Source organism: Lathyrus oleraceus, chromosome 5 (genome assembly GCF_024323335.1).
Source record: "Lathyrus oleraceus cultivar Zhongwan6 chromosome 5, CAAS_Psat_ZW6_1.0, whole genome shotgun sequence".
In the NCBI taxonomy this organism is placed as follows: Eukaryota; Viridiplantae; Streptophyta; class Magnoliopsida; order Fabales; family Fabaceae; genus Lathyrus; species Lathyrus oleraceus.
Genome location: NC_066583.1, coordinates 595,249,376 through 595,268,612, shown reverse-complemented (window position 1 = coordinate 595,268,612; position 19,237 = coordinate 595,249,376). Strand labels below are relative to the sequence as shown.

Genomic DNA, 19,237 nt, shown 5'->3' with positions numbered 1-19,237 from the left:
AGAAACCCTGAAGGCCGCTCCTCCGCTCCGAAGCTACCACCGCCCAACTCAATCCGGCTCGCCAATTCAAGGTTGCAATTCGATTGCAAACAGGTTTGCATTACTATTATCGCTTTATTTTCTTAATTTGCATGTGATACCGCTTTATGTTCTTAACTTGCATGTGATATTATAATTGAATTCATAAACATATTTGAGGTTTTGCATGTGAATTTAAGTGTGCCTGAATATTGTGAATGCTGAACCGTATAATTATGTGTTGGATGCCATAAGCCATGCCGCAGGTTGAAGTCATACTGTTCTGAAATTCAAAACCCGCAGCCGCTCGCTAGCACATCGCTAAGCGAGCATGTAGCGAGTATTCGCTAGGCCCTCGCTAGGCAAGGCAGAGGCGAACGGGACAGTCGCTAATATTTTGTTTGTTATGTCCTATGCGTATCTGATCTATTCTATGTTAATTATGCACTGTTTTGCCTGACATTCATGCTGCTGTATTTTCTTTTGCGGTGTAATCTTCGATTACACCCCGATTTGGTATTCTAACCCGTTTGCTGAATTTTGCCAAGGTTCACATGTCCCAGGAAAAGATTGTCGTTAGGTCTTCCACTTTATTTGTGGGATACCCTTGTGGAGACTCACCCTAAATTACTTAATTAATTTTAATGTGTTAATTTTAATGTATTAATTTTAATGTATTAATTTTAATGTATTGATTTTAATATGGAGGCTCGTCCTAATTACCTAATTGACTTTAAAATATTGCCTTTAAATAAGTGATCTTGGACCTCTCTTTGCTGCCCTACGGTATTACGGTATAACGGTCATGTCCCGCGAATGTAGGGATACACTTAGCAAAGACCCTTCGATTAAATCATCATAAAATAAATCATGGTCCCTCGGATGTTGCCTTCGAAAATACAATTTTGTCCCTCGATGACCCTTCGGTGTAGCCTACGGTTAAATGATGATCGTCCCTTCGAATGCTAAGGTATCCTTACAACTGTTGCCTTCAATGACCTATCGATGACCCTACGGTGACCCTTAAACATCCAAAGGGTAAGATTACTTACTTCTCAATAGTAAGGACAGTTTTACCCTCATAAGGATAGGAAATGCCCATAACGACCTCAGGAAGGTATAACTCTCAATTACTGGATCATAACCTAAAACATTTTCCACCCCTCACACTTTACACTTTACAAATCCTAGAAAATCACCACTTGGTATACATTCATACTAGAATCATTACCGAGTTATATTTTTCTAAACCATTTTCAAAATCAAATGAGATAAATACTTTGTATACATTCATACGAGAATCATTACAAAGTTAAACTCTCTTTCAAACATTTTTTAAACAATTCACGAACACTTTTCAGACAAAAATATAAGTGATCCAGTAATTAAGAGCCCATGGATAACCATGGATACAAAGGGTGCTAACACCTTCCCTTTGTATAATGTACCTCCCGAACCCAAAATCTATTGAGGTCTTTCCTGTTCTTTTCCACCTTTCCTTATTGGATAAAAGAAAAGTCGGTGGCGACTCTTGCTATCCGCGACATTGCGATAAAAAGCAAAACACCCCCAAGTCAGTTCACCGTATGACATAGGGTATAGAGAAACTACCTGGGTCTTTAAGTTTAGGAGGCATATTCTGTATTATAGCACTACATTCAGCAGTAAGTGTAACGGTTTCGCTATCTTCAAGTTTCCTTTTATTAGAAAGAATTTCTTTTAAAAACTTGGCATATGAGGGCATCTGCGTAATAGCTTCTGTAAACGGAATAGTGACGTTTAATTGTTTTAGTAGGTCGACAAATTTTTTAAATTGGCCCGCATCTTTGGTTTTAACAAGCCTTTGAGGGTAAGGGATAGGTGGTTTATAAGGTGGTGGAGGTACATAAGGTTCCTTCTTTTCTACGGTTTCCTTATTACTCTCTGCCTTTTCCTTAGGTTCACTTTCCTCAGTTGACCTTTCAGAGTTTTGGTTTTCTATCCTTGGGTCAGACGGTCCTTCCACTTCCGTTCCACTTCTCAGTATAATTGCATGAGCGTGGCTTCTTGGGTTAGGTTGGGGTTGGCCAGGAAATGTACCAGTTGGGGCAGCAGTAGGCGCTTGTTGTTGAGCTACTTGTGATATTTGCGTTTCCAGCATTTTGTTATGAGTAGCCAGGGCATCTACTTTACTTGCTAGTTGTTTAATTTGTTCGCCAGTGTGTACATTCTGGTTTAAGAAATCTTTATTGGTTTGCTGTTGAGAAGCTATAAAGTTTTCCATCATGATTTCCAAGTTGGATTTCCTAGGGGCGTTATTGTTAGATGTAGATGGGGTCGGCTTCTGATATCCCGGAGGTATAGCTGGGGCTTGATTTGGAGATTGTCCAGGTGCGTATAGAGCATTATTACTTTTATATGAAAAATTTGGATGATTCTTCCAATTTGAGTTATAGGTATGCGAATAGGGGCTTCCTTGAGCATAGTTTACTTGCTCCGCTTGGATTCCTGTTAGGAGTTGACAATCTGCAGGAGTGTGACCTTGGATTCCACAGACTTCGCAATTCTGAGTTATGGCAACTACTGTGGCTGGAGGTGATACATTTAAACTTTCAATCTTCTGGACCAGAGCATCCACTTTTGCATTAACATGATCAAGGTTACTTATCTCGTACATGCCAGTTTTCGTTTGAGGTTTTTCCACCATTGTTCGTTCGGTTCCCCACTGATAGTGGTTTTGAGCCATGCTTTCGATAAGTTGGTAAGCGTCAGCATAAGGTTTGTTCATTAGCGCACCACCTGCGGCGACATCTATTGTTAACCTCGTGTTGTACAGGAGACCATTATAGAATGTATGAATTACTAACCAGTCTTCTAAACCATGGTGTGGACAAAGTCTCATCATGTCTTTGTATCTTTCCCATGCTTCGAAAAGAGACTCGTTATCTTTCTGTTTAAATCCATTTATTTGGGCTCTTAACATAGCTGTTTTGCTTGGCGGAAAATATCGAGCAAGAAAAACTTTCTTCAACTCATTCCATGTGGTGACTGAGTTGGAAGGAAGAGATTGAAGCCATCTTCTAGCGTTATCTCTTAGTGAGAAAGGAAAAAGACGAAGTCGAATTGCCTCTGAAGTGACACCATTAGCTTTAACAGTATCAGGGTATTGGACAAATACGGATAAATGAAGGTTAGGATCCTCGGTAGGATTCCCAGAGAATTGGTTCTGTTGCACTGCCTGCAACAGTGAAGGTTTAAGTTCAAAGTTGTTTGCTTCGATTACGGATGGAGCAATACTTGAATGCGGTTCATCTTGCGATGGAGCGGCGTAATCTCTAAGAGCACGAGCTGGTTCTGCCATCTCGGGTATCGAAGGGAAAATATTTTTGAAATCAGGAAGTTCTACAGGAGGGAGATTGTTTGCAGCACGATATTCCCGAATTCGTCGTAAGACTCGGAGATATAGTTCGATATCGTTGATTCGTAAGTAGAGCGGTTCGCCTTGTGAGCGAGTGCGTGGCATACAAATCAACGAAAGAAAGAAAAGAAAAAGAAAAGCCTTAGTCTCTACAGCGTAACAGGAGAGTTACGATATCGACTAAATAAAAGTCCCCGGCAACGGCGCCAAAAACTTGATCGCTCGACTTTATGAGTCGAATTTGGGGTACAAACTGCAAGTGCACAGTTCTATCGCGTAGTTTTAAAAGATATCGATCCCACAGGGACTTATGAATCGATATACCGTTATCTAAGGTTACTTCGTAAAGCTAGGGCAAATGATATTTTGATTGTTTGGGGGAAAAGTTAAAACTAAACTAAAATCTAGATTAAATATCAATAAAGCGGATATCGGTACGTAGCTCGTCGTAATTAGGGAATCAATTCTTTGTTGGTTTCTTGGTTTTAAAAATAAATCTTTTCAGTTGACGCTATCGGTTAAAAGTTTTATCTCAAACTCTCGCTCTGTTGAATAAACTATGATTTTATATTAACGTAGCTGTCACTTATAGTTAAGTCAAAAACCACTTTTTGAAAACAATAGAATCTGTAGAAACTCTTTTTAAGAAAACACTAATCGTTTAAACACCCTTATCTCAAACTCTCGCTCTGTTGACTTAGGTTATATAATTAAGTTCAAATGCTTAACTCTCGCCCTCACATTCAATCTTTAAAAATACTTTTTGAAAAAGGTTAGAATTTAATTAACTCTAAAAATTGCTCTCGCCCTGATCTAGAATTAATGTCCAATTTACACTGTCCAGTCAAAACCTCAAACTCTCGCTCTATTGATTTTAACTTCTTTATGTCTTTTACTTTCGTACAAAAACTTTGTTATTAAACCTGTAAATTGAGACCGTAAAAAGAGTGATTTTAATTTTAAACTTAAATAAACCAACTTAGTTTTGATTCCTTCATTCCGCTTACTTTACATACCGATACCTAAATAAATTAGCCAGACATGCTAAACAGACTTAAATAAATATCATGCATAAACAGACTCATCGCAGGCAAACAGTATAAATTAATAGTAAAAACAAGCATATATAAATTCAACAAATAAATATAGAACCTGAATAATTAAATAGCAGTCTTGAACACTCCACCACAGACTGGTTGGATTTGTTCTTGAGTTCTTCAATCAGGCAGAAAAATAAAACGAAGGAATAAAAAAAACTAGATTCTAACGTAAGGTTAGATCCGGTAAAAGGTACACAATAGTTTCCGGTGTAGAAACTATTGTGCGAAAAATTAATTAAGAGCTAGAAAAGAAAATAGAATTGCAAAAGAAAACAATATAAAAATTTGTAAAAGGAATACTGTAAAAATATGCCTAAGCTGCTGGAAGAAGAAGAATGCGAAAACGGCAAAAATCTGGAAAAAGCGTGGAACCCTCAGCTTTCCAAAAAGCTACTATTTATATGCTACCTCCTGCAACTGCCTTCCGCGTCAAAAGTCTTCAACGTGCAGAATAGTTGGGCGTGGAAATAGGACTCAACTTTGAAGCGTTCCTTGTGCCTCAAATATAGGGGAATGGTGTGACGTCCGTCACACCATGTGTGACGTTCGTCACACAAGTGCATATAGCGTGACGCTCGTCACAACCTCTGTGACGCTCGTCACAACCTCTGTGACGCTCGTCACAGGCACAACGCCTGTGCCTTCTTTGGGCTGGGCTTGGCTTTTGCTGTTTGTTTCCAAAAACTTCTTTTTGCACCTCCTTTTCTTCCTTTTTTTACTTTTGCTTCAAATAGATACCTGAGATAAATAGAAAGGAAATACCGCGTAATATCTGATAAAATGAAATAAATTAAAGCAAATAATAATATAATTTAATTGAATTAAGTCCTAAAATGTGATATAATTTCATGTTATCAATAGGCGCTGTTTTAGGACAAAGAAAGGATAAAAAACTTCACGTCATATATTATGCGAGTAGAACTCTAGATGAAGCACAAATGAATTACGCCACGATCGAGAAAGAACTTTTAGCAGTAGTATTTGCACTAGATAAATTCCGTTCCTACTTGGTCGGAGCTAAAATAATCGTTTACACTGATCACGCTGCCATTAAGTACCTCTTAATGAAAAAGGACGCTAAACCTAGACTCCTAAGGTGGATCTTTTTGCTACAAGAATTTGATTTGGAAATCAAAGATAAAAAAGGAACTGAAAACGTAGTAGCAGATCACCTCTCTAGACTTGAAAACCTGGAACCGGAAAGAACATCGATCAACGATGATTTCTCGTACGATAAACTTATAGCTAATTTGGAAGAAAATAGAGCTGATGAACAGGTAGAGACCACCTTGGCGGTATGCGTTACACCATGGTACGCTGATTTTGTCAATTATTTAGCCGCCGGAGTGGTTCCACTTGATTTATCCTACCAACAAAAAAAACGATTCTTCCATGACATAAAACATTACTACTGGGACGACCCTTTACTTTTCAAAAGAGGCCCCAATGGTATTTTCCGTCGCTGTATACCTGAAGAAGAGGTAGAAAGTATAATCCAACATTGTCATTCCGCTCCCTATGGTGGACACGCAAGTACATCCAAAACCTGCTCTAAAATCCTACAAGCCGGTCTTTATTGGCCAAATATATGGAAGGATGTGCATGCCGCTGTCAAGAAATGCGATAGGTGTCAACGCACAGGAAACATATCTAGACGTGACGAAATGCCGCAAAAAGGCATTTTGGAAGTAGAAATTTTCGATGTGTGGGGAATAGATTTCATGGGACCTTTTCCACCTTCTTTTGGTAACAAGTACATACAAGTAGCGGTTGACTACGTATCAAAATGGATTGAGGCTATAGCTTCTCCAACAAACAACACACGAGTAGTAATTAAACTCTTTAAGAATATAATCTTTCCAAGATTTGGTGTCCCAAGAATAGTAGTCAGTGACGGTGGATCTCATTTCATATCTAAGATACTCGAAAAATTATTGTTTAAGTATGGTGTAAAACATCGAGTAGCAACACCTTACCATCCTCAAACTAGTGGACAAGTGGAAGTGTCTAACAGAGAAATTAAACAGATATTGGAAAAAACAGTCGCTACATCAAGGAAAGACTGGTCATCAAAATTACCCGAAGCTTTATGGGCATATCGAACCGCTTACAAAACTCCCATAGGAACAACCCCATTTAAGCTTATTTATGGTAAATCGTGTCACCTCCCAGTGGAGCTAGAACATAAGGCCTATTGGGCTATTAAAAATTTTAATTTAAACTATAAGGCCGCCGGTGAAAAGCGAATTCTAGATATAAAAGAATTAGAGGAACTTAGACAAGACGCATACGAAAATGCCAGAATCTACAAGGAAAGAACGAAAAAATGGCATGATAAACGTATATCAAGGAAAACTTTCAAACAAGGTGATGTAGTCCTATTGTTTAACTCTAGACTTAAGTTATTCCCAGGAAAACTACGCTCTAGGTGGTCAGGCCCTTTCCAAGTCACTAATGTCTTTCCTAGTGGGGCTGTAGAAATTAAAGGAAAATCTATTGAATCATTTTTCGTAAACGGGCAGCGTCTAAAACATTATCATTATGCTGAAAACAATGAAGACTCGCAAGTCCTGCACTTAGACGTATTGTCTCCAAAATTAATAGATTAACATTTAATAGTTTTATGTCGAGCTTGCGACATTAAACAAAGCGCTTCGTGGGAGACAACCCACAAATTTTTATTCTTTTCTTTGATTATTCTTTTTGATTTTATTCAGTTTTCATTCTTCGTTTTCTTTATTTTATTAAATTTTTCTTCTTTTCTTCTTTCGGCATCTGGCCAAATCCTGACTAAATTCTTGTTTTTCTTTTCTTTAGTTAACACTAACCTGATGGGACATATTGATCGCATGGGTATCGAATTCCGAGGGAGAGCTCAGAGACAAAAATTTGAAGAACTAGCTGAGAGAGAGATGCACCCAAGTTTTTATGCTGATGATTGTGCAATGACCGTTCTTGGGCTAAGAGATTGTGTCTTATATCTGCTGAGTCAAATAGGGTGGGAAACCACTCCTATTCGGAGACAATTTGTTACTTACCGGAGGCTAACTCTAGAATTCCTTAGCTCCCTGATTTATTTACCAAACCATGGAAAAGGAATAAACTGAGGTTTCATTCAATTCAGGATGTTCAATATGGAGTATCAGTATAACATTCAAGAATTTACTAACCTTTTAGGGTTCCCTACTTCTTTTGACACATTCACCATGAGCCAAGAAGACCTCTTTGAATATCGAGAGCTTGAGCATTTTTGGGGAAGTTTGACGGGAAATGACGACCCTGAGGAACATGAGTTTCTTTCTGGAAACATACATAACCCAGCGTTCCGTTATTTCCACAAGATCCTAGCACACACTCTTTTTAGGAAAAGATCAAACACCACCACAGTATCACGTGATGAACTTTTCATAATATTTTGTGCTTCCCAGAACCGTCCAGTGAATGGTGCCACTTATATGTTGGCGAGTTTTGACCTCCTTATTCAAGATGACCGTGCACCGATTCAAATAGGAAGATTGATAACTATGATTGCTAATGCTATTGGATTACGCCAACCCATGCTTGATTTGAACCCTTTTTGTGGTATTCAGCCTATGAATATACTTTTCCTTTTCAACACTATGTTTATAGGAAACCTTGGACCTGAAGAGTTTGAACTATTAATTAATAACCAAGCTTTTTACCTATTCACCATGCCTAGCCCGATGACTAGTGTCCATAACCGAAATAATTGGCTTTACAACCTAGATGGAATACCTTCTCCTGTTAGATCTGTTGAAACCATCCAAGATTATGAGATTCTTGACAACCAGATTCCTTATGATGAGTCTGATCCGCAGACACCAACTGGTTACCATGATGCTGTCTCTCCACCTCATCCTATCCCGTCTGCAGAATCGGCGATACCTGATCTTAGACATCATATGCCCGGAACTGATTATAATACCGCTATTCAAGCCTTGATGTCAGAACAAGATGCCATTAGAGAAGAGTTAACTAAGATGGGGCATGAATTTCTGGAATACATGAGTAGAATGACAAATCAATTCCACGAGTTGCTACACCGTGTCAATTCCTTTGCTCCTCCGACGAGAGATTCTACAAGTGGCTAGAAGAATTGCAGTTAACTAGTTTTAGTTTTAGGAAATTTATAGTTTCGTTTGACATTATTTTTATCTTAGTATTTACTTTTCGCATGTTTTATTTTATTTTCAAATATTACATTATGTTTATTTTTATGAAGTTACTGGCATTATTGGTTAAATTAAATTTTATTTTGATTTATGCACTATCTAAAATTACCAATAATGATATTTACTGTATGCTACTACTTGCATGGCTTATTAGAGAAAAATATATATACACTATGGTGTGTAGTAAAGTAGCATTCATGGCAATAGCAAATATAATAAACAAAACTAAAAAAAATAATAATAATAATAATAATAAAAATTTATTAAAGCACCCACGCATGCTGTCACGAGCGTAGTGACCGTTGCATGCTCAGAAGTGTGACGAGCGTCACACAAACTGTCACGGTCGCCACGCAGCCCATGACGCTCGTAACACCTTCTGTCACGAGCGTGACATCGTGCTTCCTCGTAAACGTTGTTGACCGTTATGGTCATGACCGTTGCTCCCTTCATCTCCCCATTCAACCCACCTCTTTACTCCATTCCAGTCACATTCATCCACATTTATTTTTCTCTCACCCACTCCTCTTCCCAATTTCAAAACTCTTCCTATAAATACCTACAATACATTTCTTCCTACACCACATCATTCCAACAAACCATTCTATACAAATATATTTCATCCTCTTTTCCCTTCTTTCTACCAACTATCAATATGGCGGAGAACCAACATCAAGAAGTGCAATTCGGAAATATTATTTTCCGATCTGAAGATAGCAACTATCAACGGGAGCAGTTCGTTCGGTTCCAACAACGCGGTGTCATATCTACCAGGTACCCAGATTTAAATTGCTTACAAGAATTAGGATTACTTCAAGGTGTGCAATGGCTGCTTAGGCTTTCTGATTTAACTTTTCTTTGCACACAAAATCACCCAACATACCCATCACTCACCTTGGAGTTTTTAAGTTCTTATTCCTACACCACTCCACCCGGTGAGGACGAATACTTAACCGGTACCGCAAATTTCCGTATGTTCAACACTGAGTACTCACTATCTCAGGACCAGTTGAGTGTCATGCTACACTTTCCTATAGGAGACCAAGTCCACCCAAGAATCCCTCCAAACTCAGAGTGGAACACGAACGCATTCAACCTCTTTGGAAAAATATCCGGTGTGGAAACCACTAATTGGGATGCACTACTTGCTTCGCACATACACAACCCCACTATCCGGTATTTTATCCGTATTTTGCAAAGCACCATTTTTGGAAGACCCAACAACAACAAAGTCAACGCGAAAGAATTATTCTTCCTCCACTGCATCTTTTCAGCCGACACAAAGGTAAACGCCGCCTCTTTCTTACTTCACCATATCCGTACCCTTTGTGCTCGAGGCCGTCAACCTTTTGTGATTGGAGGATTAATAACCACCATCGCACTCGGTTTAAATCTAGGGGACCGACTTCAGAATTTGCAATCTTTGCCACCCCTGTTTATGGATATAAGCTATTGTCGCTCCAGCCGCTTAATCAAAAATAGGGTAGGCGGGAAGTATTATCTTATGGTGAATAACCAAGAAGTCCCAAGCGTTGTTTCGCCCAACATTGCCCTCACCGATGTCACCAACCCCAACCGATTCATCTACGATCTGAATGCTCCCGAACCTACCGAGCCTACACAAGCAAACCCGTCCCCAGACGAGTTTGATGAAATGGAGCAAGGTGATCAAGGTCCTGAACAACATTCGGTCCCACATAATCCTTCCGATAATGTGGCTGGTCCATCCTCCCGACGTCGTCGAAGAAGAAGGCACGCAACAAATGATGACATCATGGATGCTATTGAACATCAAGCCCAACGGCTTGATGCCATGCATGCGCAGAATAACGAAGTAATGCAACTGATGCGCCAGATGCAACAGCAACAAGAAGAGAGGAATGCAATAACCGACCAGCGGTTCACTGACTTGCTTAACAGGTTTGATGACTTGGAAGTACGTCAACGATCACCGGGTCCGAGAACAAGAGGACGCAGGCAGAATTGAGTTTGGGTTCCTTCTTTTTTTTTCTTTTTTTTGAAACATTGGGGACAATGTTTTATTTAAGTGTAGGGGGGAAAACTTTGTTTTAGTTATGTTAAATATTTCCCTTTCAAGTATGTTATTTCCCTTTCATTAAAATATATATATATATATATATATATATATATATATATATATATATATATATATATATATATATATATATATATATATATATATATATATATATATATATATATATATATATATATATATATATATATATATATATATATATATATATATATATATATATATAATTTATTTTAAGTCAAGTCCCTAGTGTGAAAAAAATTTATTATCTATTCCCCTCAATTTTCTTGAGCCATAACAAAATTCAACACACTCAATAAGTATAAAGGATGCTTATTTTATAAAACCTGAGTGAAATTAAGACAAAATTATTACCGCCCCAGCACTCTAAAAACCTCAGCATGTTAGATCAGGATAAGTACCTATTATACCAATTCCTTGCACTTTTAGTTTTATAGTAACCCCGAGTAGTTTATACGAGAAGTCGGCATCATCTTAATAGCAAACTACGTGGAGAGCCGATGAATACAAGTGAATGATCCCCAAAACAACATATTAAAAATCAGGAAATGCACTAATTAAGTTAGGTGATCCTTACCCGATCATTTAATCCAAAGGTTGCGGACCCTACAAAAACATGGTATGAACGTTCCATTGTGAGTTGGTTCAGCGGTTTCTGGTGTTGAACTTGGTAGGGCGGACTACGGTCCGATCCCCCGCAATTTGCAATGGACTAAATAACGAATTTATCCAACTTATGTACCAGAACTTCTAGCTAAAAGGGGATCAGAATCGCTAACCGGTTACTCCACTATGAGCGCGAAAAGATAAAGGGCTTAATGTGATTTCGCTAGAATGAAAACGGGTGAAATAAAAGTAAAAGAACTAGGCTGAGCTATAATAGCATGACTCGAACTGGTTTGCATAAGGTGAGGTTATCTAGTGCTGTTACAGTAATTTTTTATGTTAAGATTAAGCTCAGGTTATTTCTAAACGAGATTTACTTGCAACCTATTACGAATTGATGTGTGTTTGGAAATTTCATCTGGCTAATATTTTAAATCGATTTCTACATTGTATCTTGCTTGAGGACAAGCAAAAGTCTAAGTGTGGGGGAGTTTGATAACATGAAACTATATCACATTTTTAGACTTGATTTAATTAAATTATATCGTTATTTGATTCAATTTATTTTATATTATTCGATATTACTCGATATTTTCTTTTTATTTATCTCAGGTATCATTATTTAAAGCATGGGTGAAAAAGAAAGAAAAGGGGTGCAAAAAGAGGATTTTCTAGGAAAAGCATCTCACCAAAGCCCAGCCCACGTTTGGAACAAGGAAAATGGCTGTGACGACCGCCACACTCACGTGCCGAGCGTCACGCCCCTTTACCTAGTGTTACGACCGTAACACATAGTGTGACGGACGTCACACCCCCCACTCCTATATTTTGGCGTCGAGTCAATGGTCAACAATTGACCAAAAGTCAATCGTTGACTAAAAGTCAACTATATCAAAATTTGCAATTTTTCTTGTAATTGATCCTTTTCCTTGTAATAAAACTTATGATGCTTGTAATGTATTCCAATTATTCATGAATGAAGATATTCCATTCCTTTCCAAAGAGTCAACAAAAGTCAAAGCATGGTCAAAGTAAAAATAATAAGGAAATAATCAACAATGATTAATGTTCATAATGATTTCAAGTCAATAACATATAATCAATGATGAAAAGTCAATGGTAATGATAAAGTCAACAATTATGATAAAAGTCAACGCATGGAAAAAGTCAATAGTAATGGTAAAAGTCAACATTGGCCAGAGCATGGTTAACAATATTGAAATGATCAAAGTCAATCAATAGTTAATTATAAGTCACAAACCAACAAAATATAAAAATTAACAGAGAACCTTTAAACTATTAAGTAAAATGAAATGTAACGTGGACCAGATGAAACTTTTTATGGTGTATCAGATGAATTTAACCTGAGCAAGGAAAGAAAAAAATAAAATGGAAAAAGAGTGGGGGAAATTGGGGTATGACAATTGGCCATATTTAACTATCATGAATCAGATGATATGATTGAAGGTAGTTAAATATAGAAGACTCAAATTTTTCCCCTTGAAAGAAATGAAATGCAATGCAACTAGATGCATTTCTTTTGAGAACGTATTTGTTCGGGATTGATTGAAACACTTTATTGGGGAATAGGACAGTCGTAAAAGAGATGTATGTGGTCATATTTTACATGTTATATGATTTACTATGTATTATTCATGAAGTGCTTATGCCTGACTTGCATGTTATGCAATGATGCAGATTGCTAGGTGAAAGGAGTGACTGGTTTTCACAGTGGTGGACTATGGTTATGGTTTTTGGTATGGTGGTGAAATTTGATTCTCCGACATTCGATAACTGAATCGAGGAACTCGCAAGTTGATTAAGAGAGTTTCAGGATGCCACTACTGCTAGAGGTTCCAATTTGATCCTTTTTGAGAGGGATGTCTAATAAAAGGAAGATTGTCATCGACTTGTTGGTTGGAAACAACATGGTTGTTGGAAATAAATCATCAACACGAAGATTGGAAAAAGATCATCAACACAAAGATTGGAAAAAGATCTTCAACCATGGAGGTTAGAAACAGATCATCAACAAGAAGGTTGGAAACAAATCTGTGAGTACAACTTCCGTTAGATGTATTTTACATGATATCAAAACTAGGATACTTTAGCATTAATATATATTGGATGATATCCTCTGATTCTCTATGTACATCTTTGGATTAGGATGTATAAAAGCATTTGGAAACAACTTGGAAAAGGTCTCATGCATCAAAAATGCATGAAAAATATTTTTTGTGAAAAGTTACAGCATAGGTCGACACATACGTCTACATGTCGACCTATAGAATGTTTTTTGCTATACGTAGACACATTCATTCCATATGTAAACACTCATGCTACAGTATTAAAGCTTGTCTCATGCTTCACCTCTTTAGGTCGATACATAGGCAACGCATGGTATACACAGGTCGACACATGACCTTACAAAGGTCAACCTATGTGTCAAACAGGTCGGCACATGACTTTCATAGGTCGACCTATAGGATAAAATTTTCCAAGTCTTGTGCATTCCTTTTGTCTCCAAACATACATGCATATAAATAATTCATACATGTATCATTGTTTAGTAAGGTTTCTAGTGAGTAAAACTTATACGAAATCGGGATTTCAAAGCATTCTCATCATCCTCAACCTCTCCTCAATGCATACGCATAATCATTTTTTGATTAGGTGCCATCTAGATTAGGGTTGATAACGTCCAATTAGGTTGTTTGTACTGTTGATATTGGGTTAAGAGCTTTGAGGATTTCAAATCAGAAAACCAAGGTGGGGGTTTCCTTCAAGATCGTTAGGGTTTGAAGGTTTTGGAAAAGATTGCGCAATCCGGATTCAATTGAGTGAAAGCCTTGGGACAAGGGATGACTTGCAAGGGAGTAGCGTGAGACGGTGAATCACATTAGAAAATCTTGGGTTTCAACTAGTGTGCACTTGGAATTAATTCAACCTAGTGAAAGCTTTGAAGAACAAGGGGTTTCGTTCAAAGAAGTAGTGTGAGAATAGTGAATTGAAGCGACATTGTTGGTTACTTGATCAATCTTTAATCAAGGTTCTTGGAGGTGGTTGAATCAACATCAAACATAGGGTTTCTAGGGTTAGAATTCTTCATCTCTTGTGTTCGCATATTTTCAAAGTAAGATATAATATAATATCTCAATTTGAATTCGAATTGAGGGCAGAAATACTCGTAGCAAGGTCGATTAGGGAACTGCCTAAACAAATCCTTATATACTTTCTCTCTCTCTCTCTCTCTCTCTCTCTCTCTCTCTCTCTCTATATATATATATATATATATATATATATATATATATATATATATATATATATATATATATATATATATATATATATATATATATATATTTTCGATACGCAAATTATTCATTATATTGATCGCTTATCAATATTGTTTGGATAATAATTTTGAACACATTTTGAAATTGATGTTATTGTGTAGATCATAAACCATTTGGTTGTGATTGCATTTCTAAAACAACAATACCACATATAGAATTCCAAACATTATTGATCACATACTAAGTGTTCGACAAATTGTCTCACTTGTATTTTTGTGTGAATTATCATTGGAGATAGACTTACCCGTATTAATTTGCATTTAACTAGTTCTGATTAATTTTTGTTGATCGATTTATGAATCATCATCACATTGTTGCCTTTAATATGCATATCCGAGCTTTTTGATAGCGGGTTAGGTTAGACGATTTTTGATCCGGGATATTTGTAACTTGCTTCTGCGCCATAAATTTTTCAAACTGTTTTTTGTCAAGTTTTTAACTCGGGATCTATTAATCCCCTCTACATCTAGGTCTGTCATCTAATAAGTGGTATTAAAGCTCCAGTTAATTTCGTGCTTAAGATTTTCTTATTAGATAATGGCTACCGAACCTAAAGGAGCGTACCATGGAGCATTAATTTTCACCGAGAAAAAATATGGCTATTGTAAAGCTTGTATGCGTATCCATATCAACTCGATTGATAAGGGTGTATGAGACGTCATCATCAATAGTCCTCGTGAAATCACTATGTCTAATGGTGAAGGCGTCGTCGTACAAAAACCGGAAAATCAATGGAATGATAATGATAAAAAATTATGGTCTTACGATTGGAAAGCACAAAACATTCTCATATTCACACTTTGTGTTGATGAATTTTATCGTGTTTCCCATTGTGAAACCGTCAAGGCTATGTGGAACGCATTAGAAGTTACCCATGAGGGAACTAACAAGTTCAAACAAGCTAGGATCAACATATTGAATAAAGAGTTTAAACTCTTTCGTATGAAGCATGATGAAACCATTACCGAAATGCAAAAGAGGTTCACACATATTATTAACCGGTTAAATGCTCTAGGTAAGCCTATTTCCAATGATATTGGTACTAATAAGGTTTTAATATGTCTTAATAGGGATTGGCAACCCAAGATCACCGCAATCAAAGAGGCGAATGATCTTAAAGTACTTGATTTCACTTCTTTGTTTAGAAAATTGTAAGAACATGAGCAAGAATTCTCTTGCGAACATAAACATGAAAAAGAGCATGAGAAGATGGTAAAGTAGGAGAAAGGAAAAGACAAGGTTGAAGAGAAGAAGTCTATTTCTATAAAAACTTCAAGCTCAAAGCCCTCATATTGATAACATGAAACTATATCACATTTTTGGACTTGATTTAATTAAATTATATCGTTATTTGATTCAATTTATTTTATATTATTCAATATTACTCGGTATTTTCTTTTTATTTATCTCAGGTATCATTATTTAAAGCATGGGTGAAAAAGAAATAAAAGGGGTGCAAAAAGAGGATTTTCTAGGAAAAGCATCTCACCAAAGCCCAGCCCACGTTTGGAACAAGGAAAATGGCTGTGACGACCGCCACACTCACGTGCCGAGCGTCATGCCCCTTTACCTAGTGTTACGACCGTAACACATAGTGTGACGGACGTCACACCCCCCACTCCTATATTTTGGCGTTGACGTACGTAACAGAAGGACATTCTCCCCTATTTTTCCTCTTGACTCGTTGACACTTTTGAACCCTACTGAAGATGCTTTTGAGAAAACGGTTATTTTATGGATGAATATAAATAGACCTCAAAAGATCCAATGGACAAATAGCTACGCCGTGCAATATTTTTCCTGCTTTCTAATTTTCCAGCATTTTATTTTCTTAGCATTTTATTTTCTTTTCTTTTCTAGTTTAGTTTCCTAAGCATTCAATTCATTTTCTCACGGTAGTTTCTACACCGGAAACTATTGTGTAATTTTTACTGGATCTAACCTTACGTCAGATCATAGTATTTTATTTCCTTGTTTTTACTTTCCTGTCTGATCGAGAATTATGAAGAACAAATCCAACCGACTTGTGGTGGAGTGTTCGAGCATCGAAGCTAGGGGATAAAACCAAGATCTCTAGTAATTTTCCAGGTTCATTAATTAATTAAGTTATTGTTTTAATTTACATATGCTCTGTGCTGCTAATTATATATATTGTTTGTTTATTATGGTTGTATTTATGCATGATTGTTGTTTATGCGTGTTTAGCATGTCCGGCTAATTAATTTAGATATCGGTATGTAAAGTAAGCGGAATAAAGGAATCAAAACTGAGTTGGTTTAAATTTATTTCAAAATATAGTCACTCTTTTTCTGGTCTCAATTTACAGTTAATACCAAAGTTTTTGTACGAGAGTAAAAGACATAAAGAAGTTAAAATCAATAGAACGACGGTTTGAGCTTTTAACTGGACAGTGTAAATTGAACATTAACTTTAAATCAGGGCGAAAGCAATTTTTAAGGTTAATTAAATTCTAATCATTTTCAAAAATTATTTTTAAAAGTTAAATGTGAGGACGAGAGTTAAGCATTTAAGTTTAATCATATAATCTAAGTCAACAGAGCGAGAGTTTGAGACAAGGGTGTTTAAACGGTTAGTATTTTCTCAAAAAGAGTTTCTATAGATTCTATTGTTTTCAAAAAGTGATTTTAGATTTAGCGAAATAGTGAGAGCGTACGTTAATATAAAGTCATAGTCTGATTCAACAGAGCGAGAGTTTGAGGATAAGACTTTTAATTAATAGTGTCTACTGAAAAGACTTATTTTAAAATTAAGAAAAAGACCAACGAAGATTTGATTCCCTAATTACGACGAACTACATACCGATATCCGTGTTATTTGATATTTAATCTAGATCTAAATTTAGTTTTACTATTCCCCCTAATCATCAAAGTATCATCCGCCTTAGCTTTACGCAGTAACCCTAGAAAAACGGTATATCGATTCATTAAGTCCCTGTGGGATCGATATCTTTTAAAACTACGCGATTAGACTGTGCACTTGCAGTTAATACCCCGATAGACTCACAAAGTCGCGATCACATATATTGAGAAAAGTGATTGTGAAATAAGGGATGACAAGAACTCCGATGATGAGGACATGAGATTGTTTGTCAAAAGATACCAAAGGTACATGAGGAAGAACGAAGTCAAACACTTCGAAAAGAACTTAACCAAGTTTATAACGGTGGCAAAAGCCTCATGGGAAGATGAGAACAAGAAAGGTAAATTTAGAAGTTCTTTCTATAATTATGGAGAATTTGGTCACTATAGACCAGAATGTCCTAAGATTAAGAAAGACAAAGTCCATCATAAGAGATCTAGTAAGTATAGAAGAGCATATGTTGCTTGGGAGAGCACATATGATTCCTCAAGTGATGAAAGATCTACTTCAAGTTTGGAATCGGCCAGAATTTCCCTTATGGAAAATAGAAAGAGGAAGAAACATGTAAGTCTTTCTAATTAAGCTTGAAACTATTAATGACTTATCTTATCTTCAATTACAAAAAGCTTCTGAAGATCTTCATAGAGAGGCTTTAAATGCCTTTAACGAGTTAGCTTCACATGAAAAAGTATTTTTACACTTAGAAGCAAAAGTGTTAGAATCTGAAAGGAAGTTGAAAGCTATTAAGATATTTATGATAGATACTCAAAGTTACAAGAATGAGGATGAAAAACTTTTAGGTTTGGTTGTGAATTTTGTCATGATTGGCAAAAAGAGATAAATGCTCTTCAAGTCAAATTAGACAAAGCCTTACAACCAAAGATTATGTTTTCTATTGATCCATCAAAGTATGAAAGGTATTTGTAGCGGTGTATTCGTTACCATTGGAGATATTGACTAAATCCAAGGTAAATCATACAAAGTCGAGTCGCCACCGCACTTCTATTTATCCAAAGGAATGGTTAGAAATCGAACAAAAACCTAAAAGTTTTACAAACAAAACTAGTAAAAGAAATAGAGATCTGGGTAAAGGGGTTGGTTATACAATGGGAAGGTGTTAGGCACCCAAAACATCCTAGGTACTCCTAGGGAGCCCTTTTCACACTTGTGAAGGTTATTTGTTTTGTGAAAAATTTTATTTGTGCAAACATGATTGAAGAGATGAGAAAAGAATATACAAGTTTATTTACATTTTTGTGTTTGGATGGATAAACCCATTGCCTACGTACCCTCTTATAAAAAGATTAGGATCAAAACCTCGTAGTTCAGGGTAAAAATCTCAAAACAAATGAGTGGATTGATTGGTCCAAAAGCCTTAAGGTCTTTTGTTATCAAAGGGAGAAAACTCAACCTAAAACCACAAATCCACCATGTGAGGATAACTTCAACATGCTAGTGAGGGGTTAACCATATAATAAGCATGGAAGACTCATTGTCCATCACTAAGGATAAAGGTGAGTATTACATCTACCACAAATATAACTCAAACCTAATAGCTAAAGGTTATGAAAAAATTTGATTAAGAAGTGGTCATTGAAACCACAAAAAGA

The 19,237-nt window shown here is 36.6% G+C and overlaps 1 non-coding gene across 1 annotated transcript; it reads left to right on the top strand.

Annotated features, from left to right (window-relative positions):
* Nucleotides 1–2,873: 2,873 nt before the first annotated feature.
* Nucleotides 2,874–2,980, top strand: LOC127088784 (small nucleolar RNA R71). The gene has a single exon (XR_007790601.1). It is a non-coding gene; the product is annotated as a small nucleolar RNA R71 (small nucleolar RNA).
* Nucleotides 2,981–19,237: the final 16,257 nt, after the last annotated feature.